This window comes from Petaurus breviceps, unplaced genomic scaffold (genome assembly GCF_028583685.1).
Source record: "Petaurus breviceps papuanus isolate PSGF00001 unplaced genomic scaffold, PetGlider_PUasm1.0 126, whole genome shotgun sequence".
Taxonomy (NCBI): domain Eukaryota; kingdom Metazoa; phylum Chordata; class Mammalia; order Diprotodontia; family Petauridae; genus Petaurus; species Petaurus breviceps.
In genome coordinates this window covers 73,118,657-73,132,029 of record NW_027185655.1, presented here as the reverse complement: position 1 = coordinate 73,132,029, position 13,373 = coordinate 73,118,657, and the positions used below count along the sequence as shown (strand labels likewise).

At 36.3% G+C, this 13,373-nt stretch overlaps 1 pseudogene; it reads left to right on the top strand.

Moving 5' to 3' along the window:
• The first annotated feature begins 128 nt into the window (after positions 1-128).
• On the top strand, positions 129-562 carry LOC138170505 (elongin-B pseudogene; annotated as a pseudogene).
• Positions 563-13,373: the final 12,811 nt, after the last annotated feature.

The window sequence follows — 13,373 nt, the reverse complement described above, 5'->3', positions numbered from 1 at the left end:
AAACTTACTTTCAGCCAAAGACAAAGTTTATTAAAACACTGATAGAAAGTGGGTGTGGATCCCGGGATTGGGGCAGACTGAGACTGCGCCGGGCAGTTGATTCAGGGGGAGGGAAGCTAGACGCTGAGATGGACGTGTAACTAATGATCCCGCGCCACAAGACAACGATCTTCACAGATGCGAAGGAGTCGAGCACAGCGTTTGAGCTGAAGCGCTTTGTGGAAGGCATCCTCAAGAGGCCTCCAGACGAGCAGCGGTTCTACAAGGATGACCCGCTGCTGCATGACAGTGAGACCCTGGGTGAGTGTGGCTTCACAAGTCAGACAGCCAGGCCTCAAGCACCAACCACTGTGGGGCTGGCCTTTTGAGCCGATGATGTATTTGAAACATTATGTATTGAGTATTTATTTCTCCAGCCCTCCAGAACTGCCAGATGTCATGAAGCCTCAGGACTCTGGAAGTGGCACCAATGAGCAAGCTGTGCAGTAAGGGCCTGAGGCCCCACCCCCTATAGTGACCTATTACAATAAAAAATTTTGGATTTAGGCTGGGGGAAAAAAAAGTGGGTGTGATTTTAAAATCAGTCATATTGGTCACTCTTAAGGAATCTGAGCATATGTGATGGTTGTTTTGGCAAGGGAGTCAGATTGAATCTGAGCACCTTAATGAAAGCAAGATGGATTTTATATACAGAAAGACTGGGGAAGCTCTAGGAGTGGCTATGTGGTCTGGGGTGAGTGGGAGGTTAACAGAGAGAAGGACTGGTAACACCCAGAACCTGGACCATTTGGCCAAGGAAGAATGAGGTCTAGATAGGATCAAGGGTAGGAAGTAACTGAAGGCACCCTGAGATAACACAGAATTGGGATATTGGGCATAGACCACAATGAAAGGCCATTGGTAGATGCTTCAGGCTAGCACCAGAGAATTGAACCTGTGGGAAAGTTCAAGTAGAATTGGGAAGGGGGGTGTTCCAGGGCCTATACCAGATCAGTGCAATAGGAAGAACTTTCCCCTTCACTAAGACTCTCCATTTATTTTGTGTGCTGTTTTTACATTGCTTAAAAATAATATCATATTCCAAATGGATTTTTAAATGTTCAGTAGGGAAAGGAATCTTACCCCATTTAAAAAGCAGTTAATAATATAGTAATCCAAAGTAGCCAGGTTGTAAAATTCAGGAATTAAGTAAACAGATATCTTTCAAGGTGAATATAAGACTGCAAAAGAAGAATCAGTGGAGAATGAGATGTTTCCTGACAGGAATAAACATAATGATGGGTAGCATCCTCAAGTAAAAATGAGGATCATTATGTGAGAACATTTATGAAGGACACTTAACGTTTCCCCCTTTCTCTTTGCATTATAATTTGGAAAGTTAACAAGAAAGGAAGGAATTTTAGTATGAAGTTGATACAAAGTCCCAACCAATTTTACTAATATAAGTAGCCCAGTTCTAAGCAAAGTAATTAAGTAATTAGGGGGAAAAAGCTTTAATGAAGGGGATGAACAGGAGGAGATAAAATTTTCCCTTATCTGCTTTTCTAAATCTTAAAACATTCCAAAGAGCAGCATATGATATGGATGACTTCTGAGTCTAACCAAGATTTAGAGTAAATGTTCCTTAAACTTGGAGAACATCAGAATTAAATAGGTGGTAATGATAGCATTTGAATATAGGGAGAAAAAGTGCTTAAATGACACCAATATTGATGGTTTTATTAATCACATAATTATAAATAGTATAACTAATGTTATGTATTTAAATATGATTTCTATATTTGAAATTTAAATATAATAACAACTAATAAGTAGTTAGATATTCATGTCATTTTTAAAATGGATTTTTCTGATAAATGCAACATGGCCTTAATTATAAGGAAGCAATGTGGTATAGCAAAAAGAACCCTAGACTCAAATTCATGAATTCTGAGTTCAAATGACATTTACAATTTATATGAATCTGGGCAAATCACTAAAATTCTCTGCATCTTAATTGTCTTGGGAAATTTAGCTATATGATCTCTGTGAATTCTGCCAGCTTCACATTCTACAATTCCATCCTTTATCCTATGTCCCTCATTTATCCAAAAAAGATACCCCAACTTTTCAAAAGGAATTCCAGCCTCCAAGGGACACTGCCCCTTTAAGAGATATTTAATACCCAGACTGCATGAGTGAACTGAAAGAGCATTATGTGTATACAAGTCCCATTTTTACCCCATCTGCTTTTTACATTGTTTTTTGTTTGTTTTTCATCAGCTATGTTGATTATACCAGAAAATATTTTGATATCAGTCCTCAATTTTTTTTTTTTTAAGGGAAGAGGGAGTTTATTTGAGTACAGCCAGTGGGGAGATATCTAAGGAGATGGGTGTCACTGAGCTTCTAGGTCCGAAGCCTTGGGAGGAGGAGACGGTCAAAGGAGAATTGGTGAGGGGATCCAGGAGTAGGCTGGGGATCAGTCATACCCCAAGAGAGGAAAGGGCCAGATGTTGGAATGAGCACTCTTGGAGGATTGGAGGGGAAGGTCTGGGGGCTCAGAGGTCGCTTTCCCCATAGAGGGCGCTAGAGAAGGCTATGTAGCCCAGAACTCTTGGGGGAGCACCAAGCCCAGTGTAGGAAACCATGTGGTGGATGCAGTACTGGGCCTTCTCAGGCTTCGGCTCCTGCCATAGCTCCTCCCCTGTGATGTAATTCTTGTCTCCTGCCAAGATTTTGAAGGAGGCCACCACCTGCTCTGCTGTATCTCTCTCGGCTGTCTCCCAGGTCATAAATTCAAAGAAGGCCTGGAACATGATGACCTCAACGGGTCCACCATGGTCATGATGTGAGCAAACTCAACTTTCCCCAAGTCATAGCCCATGGAGATGAGACAGCCCCGGAAATCATCGTGTTCCATCATACCATTGGGTTTCCGGTCAAAGAGGTTGAAGGAGGCCCAGAACTCATTCAGCTGTTCTTGATTCAGGTCCTTGCATCCTAGGTCAGCACCTGGTTTTCCACCTCATTGATTGTCTCAACAATGGATGTGAGCAGCTGTTAAGCCCACTCAGATGTGCTAGAGGTAGAAGAGAGCAAGACACTCAGTCCTCAATTCTTGATCTGCTTTCTCTTGCTCTCTCTGGAACGACTATAATAATATATGAATGAATTTATGTTTTGTTTTGGGTTTTTTGCCTCCTTATAACTAATGTTATCTAGCTGTAAGTAATGTTCATTGGTAGAGCAAAAAATTTTCGTTGACTCCAACTTAGCCTAATATTTATTGTTTGAAGTATAAAATGAGAAGAACCATAGAATGCACCCATAGCCTTATTTTATCAGAAAATTTCCATTATTCTTCTTTGCAATTCATAAGGAAATACCTGTCACCTGACAATGAACAGCCTTGATTTTGCTATTATATCTGAACTTACATAAAAATAATGTAGAAAATATGCTTCTTAAATTTTGCTGACCTTTTAGTAAGGGTTGTCTGCCTGTGTTGTGTACAGCAATTATTTTAAAAGGAATATCTTTAAATTTTATGATATACAGTGATGTAGTAACTATTCTTATATTGCATACCCTAACATAAAAATGTCAGATGTCAGAACCTTTGAATGTGAATTCCAGATACAAAATAATAATGAAAATATCTTCTAGTATTTTACAACTTTTAGATTTTACAAAAGGAATCAACAGCACGGGGCAGGTATTTCTGCATTTTTGTAACCTCATCCCATTGCTGTAGATTCCTTTTGTGAAACTTAAAACCATCATAAAACTTTTTTACAGGTTTGTGAGAATTGGGCTTTCATTACTCGCACAGGCGCATCAAATGGTTTAGTCTCAAATGAAGTAGGGCCTAAGAGAGATCTTGCTATAGTAAATATTTGGATTAGAGAGGTTAATTAAGAAATTTTTCTTTTTTTTAAGATAGAAGTAAAGTCATTCAACTTATGAATTCTGAAGATTCAGACTGTCTTGAGGAACAAAGAAAATAATAAATGTACAGCTCATATATTTTCTTTCTTTAAGATAGAAGTAAAATCATTCAACTTATGAATTCTGAAGAAGCAGGTTATAATGTTTTGAGGGACAACACATACATTGTTTTGAGGGACAAATATGTAAAGCCCTTATAAACCTTAAAGTTTTATATAAATACTGTTTATTTTTATTATTATTGTAATTATTATTATTTTTCTCCAGTCTGTCAATGATTTTATTCCCTGAGTCTTCTATGGCAGAGCTCAATTAATGTTTATGGGGCAATATAGCAGTGTGTTGGAGAATGTTTAACAAACAGATACTCTGGGGGAAGAAATGTATACACACAAATTTCAAATTTTAATCTGCATTATTAACACTTTCCTAAATCTAGATAATTAACAAAACAATAAAGGAAGCCTTGATTTGTAGCAATTATCAATTTAAGAGTTCTAAATGCTCCCAATGAAAAGTTGTGACTAGACTGCCTCTACCATACCCCCTTATAAACTCTTCAATAGATTCCGTCTTCTTCCTCTAAACTGAAAGCACCATTTTAAGCAGAGTCTACTTAATATTAAATGTGGAGTCTATTTTCCTTTTCTTAGCATTATGCGAAATATATTTTGTTTAGTTCAGAGGATTAGGAGATCATAGATTTAGAGCTGGAAGGGACGTCATACAAACACTCTCATTTTAAACTTGAGGAAATCGAGGCCCAGGGAACTGATTGGTTCATGGTCAGAGGGGAAAGTAGCAAAATTTAGCTTTGAATTCAATCCCTCTGAAGGCAAACTATCATTCTTCCCCTGTCCAATTACATCCTCATTTCAAAGATGGGTGTTGTGTCAGTATATGAAAAGCATATTTTACTTTTTCATATCACCATCATATCTTTGTTATCACCATTATCTTTTTTGTTGAATTGTTATTGGTATTAATGGGCAAAAGACCTTTAAAGATTAGTGAACTTCATTTTTCCAAAACATCTCTGGGCAAATCTTTTCCTAGGAAGAAAAGAGTGGGGAAAAACCATGAAAGATAATGTGTACCGCAAACCCTAAAGGAGAAAACTAGCCAGAATCAATAAGTAAAATGAACACCACTTTGGAAAACACAGTTGTCTGTCACCCCCACACCCCACCACTTATAGGAAGAAATATGTGTAATGAAATACACATTATTCAGGGAAGAGGCAGATCTAGGAAGGTGACAACAAACCCAACACTGGATTTAGTATCAGAAAACTTTCTCTGAAACATATTAACTAAATAAATATGACCAATTCCTATATAGCCTATCTGTCCATGAGGTCCATCATTTGGAAAATGAGAGGATAGGAATATTAATGTGGGTATTGACAAACTGGTAAGCATTCAGATCAGAGAGGTCATGATGATGTCTTGTTCTGGAGAAGAGGGAATATGAGAAGTGATATCATGTATAAACTTATTCCTGAACCAAGAAGGTAGAACTGGGAATAATGATGGAATTTTTAGAAAAAAAAAATAAGTTCATTTTTAACTTGATGTAATGGAAAACCATTTTACACTTCGAATTTTCACAAAGTAGAGTAGGTTGCCATAGGAGCTAGTGGTTCCCCTTTATCATATGTATTACAAAGAAGATTACTATTCAGCTATATACTTGTCTAGATGACTTCTGAGTTTCTGTCCAAGTCTGAAAATTTCATGATTCTATAAACAAATGACTTTTAAGGTCGCTTCTAACTCTAACATTGTGTGACCTAAAAATTTATGTATCAGAATGATCTAACTGTTCAATAATCCTTTTAATAAAATAATGTAATTGTCTTGATATAACAATAATTAATCTTTTGAGCTGTAAGAATATCACCAATTATGCCAAATTGTTATGAAACAAAATACCTTTCTAGAACAGATCATAGGTGTTATATAAAATGTGATTTTTCCCCTTTTCTGTTTCATTTTATAATAGGCACATTTCCTAAGGAAATAATTTATATAAAATGTAAATAAAAGGTTGGCCTCTTTGACTAATGCTAAATATCTAAGTTAATACCAATAAGATTGAGTTCAATATTTTATTTGCCAGGAAATCCAATATGCATTCTGACCTGCTGGGATTCAATGACAATGTGAAAAAATAATATAACATTCACTTAGACTACTGCTGATATCCAAAGAACAGAGGTGAACATTTGAATTTTAGAGGAGAATAGAAGCATATGGGTAAGGAAGGTCTCCTTGAATTGCAATTGATATGTATCTAGCCCAAGTTGTTTGGGACTTGGTAGACAGAAATATTTTTTCCCAGGTCACAGCCAGGATTATCTCCATAAAGTATTTCCATTGGGAGAAAAGTTTTCATTTATTATCACACACTGGAATGATAATTTAATAACTTTGGCAAGGCACTTGAACTTTATGGCAGCTATATCATCCAGAGATGTTGGATGAGTGTAGCTACATATATACTCCCTTTGGAATCTAATTTTTAATTTCCTCGTGTAGCATGAGATGTATTTGCAGTGATACAGGAACATGAATTTGTAAGGGGATATCTTATAAGTGTTTTCTGTTGACTTTTGCCTTCTAAAATGTTTGCATGTTAGAAAAACAAAAATAACAATAACCACAATCACAATTTAATATGTATTTTCATCTTTCTTCATGTATCATCTAAGTTCAATTTTACCCTTGTTCCACTGAGTTCTGTGGAATGACTCCAAATCATTATCCATTCACAGTCAATGGAAGGTGATAGGGGTCTGGGTTATTTAGAAAAAGAAATCAGAATCATTCTCCATGTATTTGTAGGCTTTTACCCTAAACCCATGATGAATACTCCAGGCTATGCTTTGACCACGAGACCTAAAAGATGACATAGGTTGTCTAACAGAACTCTTCACCAATCTCCAAATTTGTTCTTTTCTTTTCCAACTTTTCCATCTACATGACTTTGTCTCTGGTTAAAATGCCTTCTCCTTTCCTGCTCCCCTTGACATATTAAAATAACTTTAGACCAAAGTTATTTGTCATCCTTCATAAAAGGTTTTCTCATTCCCCCAATTGAAAATAATCTTGTCATCCAATGATTTGTCATAATATTTTATTTTTGCAACCTTTATGTACTTAGCAGATAATTCATATTAGTCATTTATACTATCATTTATCTTTTCTGCTATCCATCTTTGTATCTCTCCTGGTGTCTATAAGAGTTTCTTTTCCATTGACAGAATCTAATAAATGTATGTTGAGTTGAACCAAATACACAGTGAAGTATGTTGTCTGGCTCTCTTATGATCTTTAATATAGTGACTACATCATATTATACTGACTCTAGGAAAATCTAGAGATTTTCCTGGAGAAGAAAACAATTCCACACATATCACCTGGAAGAATTTCTAAGGTCTCTTCTAAAATAATTTGTTTATTTCTATTAGTCTATTAATATAATATATTTTGTAAATTATCAAGCAATGAAGAGAGGTTAGTAGACACTCTAAATTCTGTTAGTTGATAAATTGCTCATAGTAATAGCTGCCCATAGTAATTTATTGTGTTCAATTCATGTAAATAGTCCTTGGAACATATTAAGTGATGCAGTATGCAAAAGTCCACTATGTTACTACATTTGAAAGACCTTTGAAAGTTTTTCATCAATGGTTTTGTAGTATAATCATTTTAGATAATTAATTTTATTGCAGTGGGGGAATCTTTCCCTTACAAATGTTATAAACAAACTCTGTTGTCCCAGTATCAACTAAGTTTGGAGCTGAGCTTGAGAGGGTCTGCTTCTCCCTCCCCTTTAGCCTCCAAATCAGAACTACTCAGGTAACAGAAGAAATGGAAGTTTGTGGAGTGAATGAAGAGATAATCTTTATTGATGGTTCTCCAGGGAAGTAGGTGTGCATGTGTTCCCTCATGGGATAAAACACACACACACACAGACACACAAACAAATGCACACACACACACACACACACACACATACACACACATCACAGAAGCAGAACAAATGTTATATAGGATCATTTGACTCTACCCCATTTCGTCACACCCCCATTATACTCATTGGGCCCAGTAAGGTAGGACATCCCCTCTCCAAGATTGTCCCTCACATGAATGATTCTCTTTTTCCCACTGGTATAACCAATGACCAGAAAATGGTAAGTTTGAACCCCAACTGGTTTGGTCCAGCTTGGCCTGGGCCCGCTCTCTAAAAATAAACTCATAGATTTCTTCCCACTGTATGATGGGATAGAGTATTCTGCTCTTTCGCTCTCACTCTGACATAGGTCCTGCTACACATCCTGTGCAGGATCTGTTTTTGATGCACCCACTCTTCCCGTATTATCTGTGGAACTCAAACTATCAGTATTTCTCATACAAAGAAATTCCCTTTTGTTTTATTTTCAGCATAGCCAGCAACCAGAAACTAAATGATAAGTGGCCATATGGAGACTACAATTCACATGTGACTATTCTTGTGGATGCTTTTTCCTTTTGGAGCTTTCATGGTTAGCATAAGGAATCAGGAACTGGAAAGAACATAGAAATGGAACCTAAAAATTGATCATGAAACTATTTAACACAGAATTTGGAGTTTTTAAGTGCAATAACCAGTTATAGGGGCTGGACATCACAAGCTCTACTAATATAACCACCTTCTGGTTTCCTGAATTTACTCTGCAAGAGAAGTAAGTTTATTCAGTGAAATTCTGGGACTTCTGGTAAGGTTAGAAATTAGGTCATCACCAGCTGTTTGAATTGAATTGGTTAACTTTTTCATTATTTTAAATTCTGTGATTTAAAATTCTCCTAAAGCTTAATCTTTAAAAATCTCTATGGGTGACTTTTTAAGACAAAAGTTCATCTTAAACACTTGTGATAGGGGATCACAGTCAGGCTGGGAAGGAGATGGATATCCTCTACTTAAAATCTAATGTCATTTCCTATTTTATGAGGTTATTAATCCCAACTCCGAATGTTGTGCCAGGTTTTCCCCACCTCAAAGAGGTGAGCTTACTGCTGGGTCAGCTCCACCCTCTCCCACTGGGTCTCCACCCTTTCCAGTCAGCTCACCTACATAGAAGTGGGCGGGCTTCTGGGTCAGGCATGGGAGTTTCAAGATGTGTATGGACCAATCACTGCTTACGTAAGGCCCCCTATATAAGCTGAGGGTTTTGCCCCAGATCAGGGCTGTTGCTGGCTGCTGTTACTGTTATTGCTGTACCTGGGACATGTTGTAGTAATTTCTCAGCCCATCATGTGGCCTGATCAGCCTGTTGGCCATGTTTGGCATTTTAATAAAAAGTCCATTCTAAAATTATAACTTGGGTCTTACTCGCATTAATCAAGGTACAGCACTATCCTGTTCCCATATATTTTTCTACAAGGAGATTAAAAATCATAAATCCATTTTTTTTCTTTTTGGGGAGGCTACACTTACCTTTGCAGATGACATTAATGATATAGGTTTAAGGATTAGTATTTGTGTATATATACACTGAATGAAAAAAAAATAAATTTTCCAAGTGTTTTTGTTTCTCCAAATAATGGTTTATGGAGTATTATTATCCATATAATTGGGGCACCTCAGTGGCACAGTGGCTAGATCATTGGGTCTGTAGTCAGGAAGACCTGACTTCATATCTGTCCTCCGAAACTTACTAGCTATGATATCCTGAGCAAGTGACTTAATCTTGTTTGTCTCTGTTTGCTCATCTATAACATAAATTGGAGATGGAAATAGCAAACCACTCCATTATCTTTGCCAAGAAAATTCCAAAAGGGGTCATAAAGAGTCAGACACAACTGAAAAATGACAAAACAATGAAATCAATATAATTATTCATATGTGATCATAATCAGTACCTTCATTCCAGTTTCAAACTTCACATAAAGAGAATAATTACTGAGTATTAATAGTGTCTGGGGGGAAGCAAAAACTCTTCAGAATTTCCCTCGTCCTCCCCCACCCTTCACTTCTGCTTTTAATCAGCAGCAAGCTCTTTCAGGAGGCTTTCAGATTTCCCACCTCTGTGGGACCCTCATCTTGGCCAGTGGGAGTCAGGGACAGCACGAGCTCACTCCTCCCCCATTCCTTTGGGACCCTTACCCCCTTTTCCCTTGTTGTCAATCATCATCCTTGTTCTTTGTAAATCTTAGTGGCAGGCTCCTCTGTTGTTTGCCATTGGGAAAGATTTCTGCACCAAGACTTGAGCCCACCTCTCAGCCAGTGGGAGAAGGGATAGCCAGGGAAGGGCTTTGACTGTATTAGGTTATAAATTCTTATTCTGCCTTTTGTAATGTACCTCTTCCTCATGATCAGTCATGCAGAAGACTGCCCTCTTCACCCAGGGAAGAGAATACATTCCTGTTCTTATCCTAAGAGATCTCCATGTTATTGATTAAATTTTGATGAGCTTTTGCATCACAAACAATAGAGATTAAAATTAAATACAAATATTCATTAAATGTCTATTATACTTGTGGAACTACTTGCAAATATCTAGGTGCTATATAAAGGAAGACAAACAAATGAAACCAATCCTTCTGTTAAGGAGCTTACATTGTTCCAATCTTATGATTTTTCTTTAAACCATGGTGTGTGTGAATTTCTTTCTAAGACTTACCCCAGATAAGAGACATTCTTTTCACATATCAGATAAATATGAATCAGAGTTGCTAATTCACACATAAAAAACTTGGGGAATCACTAACTGTATTTACATTAATACCTCAAATACAGAAAGGAATGAAATGACTAGTCAATTTTCTAGATTTTTTCAAAAGTTTTTAAAGTTTTACAGACCCAATATCTGGAGAGCTGAAAATTTTCACTTTCAATCAGATATTGTTTTGCACATATATACATATTGTCTTTGTAGATGGCAAAAGTTCATTAAGATAAAGTTGTCCATTAGTTTTAATGAAAATAAATATTCTAGATTCTGAATATAAATTAAGAAGCATGTTATTGCAAACAATTTATTTTCATGATAGTATTTAAATGATAACATGTCTTTGTTCCCATTGGTCAAATGGAAATTTTTCTCATTTCCCCCATGACCAGATGGCCTATGAAGAAAAAAAAATTCCCGAAAAATTTTCTAAACCCATGAAAATATATATTATCATTGTGGACATGCAAAATAATCTAGGAATTAACCTATTCAAACAATAGAATCCCCTTGAAGGATATTGTTAAATACACCCATGTTCATGGAATCAAAGTGGAATACTGGTTCTTAGAGTTAGGAAGATGATTTTGCACTTAATAGATATTTTATATATAGACACTTAATAGCTGTGATGCTTTAGGGAAGTAATTTAACCACTCTGTACCTCTGTTTTCTGCTTTGTAAATGGGAGATAAATATCAGTTAGTGTGAGGATCAAATAAGATATAAAGAGCTGTGCAAATTTGAAAAAACTTAAAGTAGTATATAAATGTTGGCTACGGTTCCTCTTATTGTTCCTTTCACTTTGTTTCAATGACCTGTTTTTTTAAAGGCGATATTTTTTGTTTTCTAATTGACATATACCATCATTTTTTTCACTGAATCTCTATGGTGAGAGAGATTATTTTTGTTGATTACAGAAAGCAAAATTTAAATATTAGAATGAGCTTCATTGAACACCTAGTATAAATCAAAAACAGGAAAAATGGTCCTCCTCTATGCTTAATCTCACAGGTGTTCATCTTGCTTTTCCTTGAAAATACTCATTTTTTTAGAGGAAGGAAACATCTCCAGACAGGTTAAGTGAACTCTCCCAGGTCACACAAGTATATATGTTGATTCTCATTCTATTCTCTAGGTTCCACCTAAAAAATCCTAATATCTTTTATTTGTGATAACTCTTAAACTATTTTAAATAAGCTATAATGTTATTATAAGTCTTTTCCTTTTTAAGTTAAACTTCTCCAATTTATTTCTCACATCCTTTTATGACATGAACTCACAAACCTTAACTAAACTCTTTGGTCTGTTCTGGTTCATTCTATATAATCAATGGCCTTCCTAAAATGTGGTGCCTCAAAAACAATAAGTTACTCTAGATAGTCTCTGATTAGGGTAGAGTACAATTGGATTCTATCTTCTTATTACCAGATCATTTGTCTATTATTTTTTCTTTGAAGAAATTGTATCTCCTTCTGTTATTTATGCTTCTTAAGAGTACCCTCTTGTGTATATTCTCTGGTTTTTGTGATCTTTTGCATCCATCATTGCATTATTCTTTTATTCTAGTTTCTGGGGTTTCTCATATTGGCTCTCATTCTTCTCATATAACTTATTTATGTATTTTAGGATTTAGCCAGGCTTGGCCTTTTATTTTTGTCTGTTTCTGTTCTTTTTCTGTTTAGACATAAATTATATTTATATCTGTACTGAAGTCTGGTTAAAAATATTAGATGGTTGGGGTGGCCAGGTAGTGCAGTGAGTAAGAGCACTGGTCCCAGAGTCGGGATGAGCTGGGATTGAATCCAGGCTCAGAGACTTAGAACCCACCCAGAAACACCTGGCCATGTAACCCTGAGCAAGTTACTTAACCCCAATTGCTTAAAAAAAGTATGAAATAAGGCCTAAAAGTATACTGCATGTACAAGTTAGGGGACACAATACAATGGAGTGGATGAATAGCTAGATTTTGAGTCAGAAGACCTATAATCAAATCCTGGCTCAGTTTAATAATTTGCTAAGCCATTTGACTTTTCAAGTCTCAGTTTCCTCATCTGAAAAATGAGACAGATGGACCAAATGACCTTTAAAGTCCCTTCTGGTCCTAAATCTTAGGATCCTGAGATTATTAGTGACAATTAAAAATATATATATATTATATGGATTCAGAGCCAAGATGACAAAGTAAAGACAGGGTCTCATCTGAACTCATCTGAACAACTTTAAAATAATGCCTAAAATGAATTCTGGAGTGTTAGATCCAACAAAAGGATTATATGAAACAATTTTCCAACCCAAAGCAACTTAGAAGTTTTGTAGGAAAGGTACATTTTATTGAGGTGACAGTGGAGGAGCTTATGGAGATCACAGACAAGTAAGAGGGTCAAATAACTAGTCAGAAGGTGATTATAAATGACCCTTTGCTGGCACTAGGTACAGAACTCTGTTGCATTGCCAGTACTGGGTTCCAGGTTGCAGTATTAGGGTGAATAAAACTAAAAGAAGTAGTGACCCTTGTCACAATTACAGGACAAGAAAAAAAGTGCTTGTATTTGCTCACAGTCAAAGAAAGAGATAAAGAGAGCAGTGATCACATTTCTCATGATACCACTTTAGAAGAAATGAAAACTTATAGACCCTTAGAACTAGCTCTGACAACAGCAGCACAAAAAACCTGAAGCTTCAGAAAATGCCCCCTCTACCACATGAGCACACCACAACTTTAACA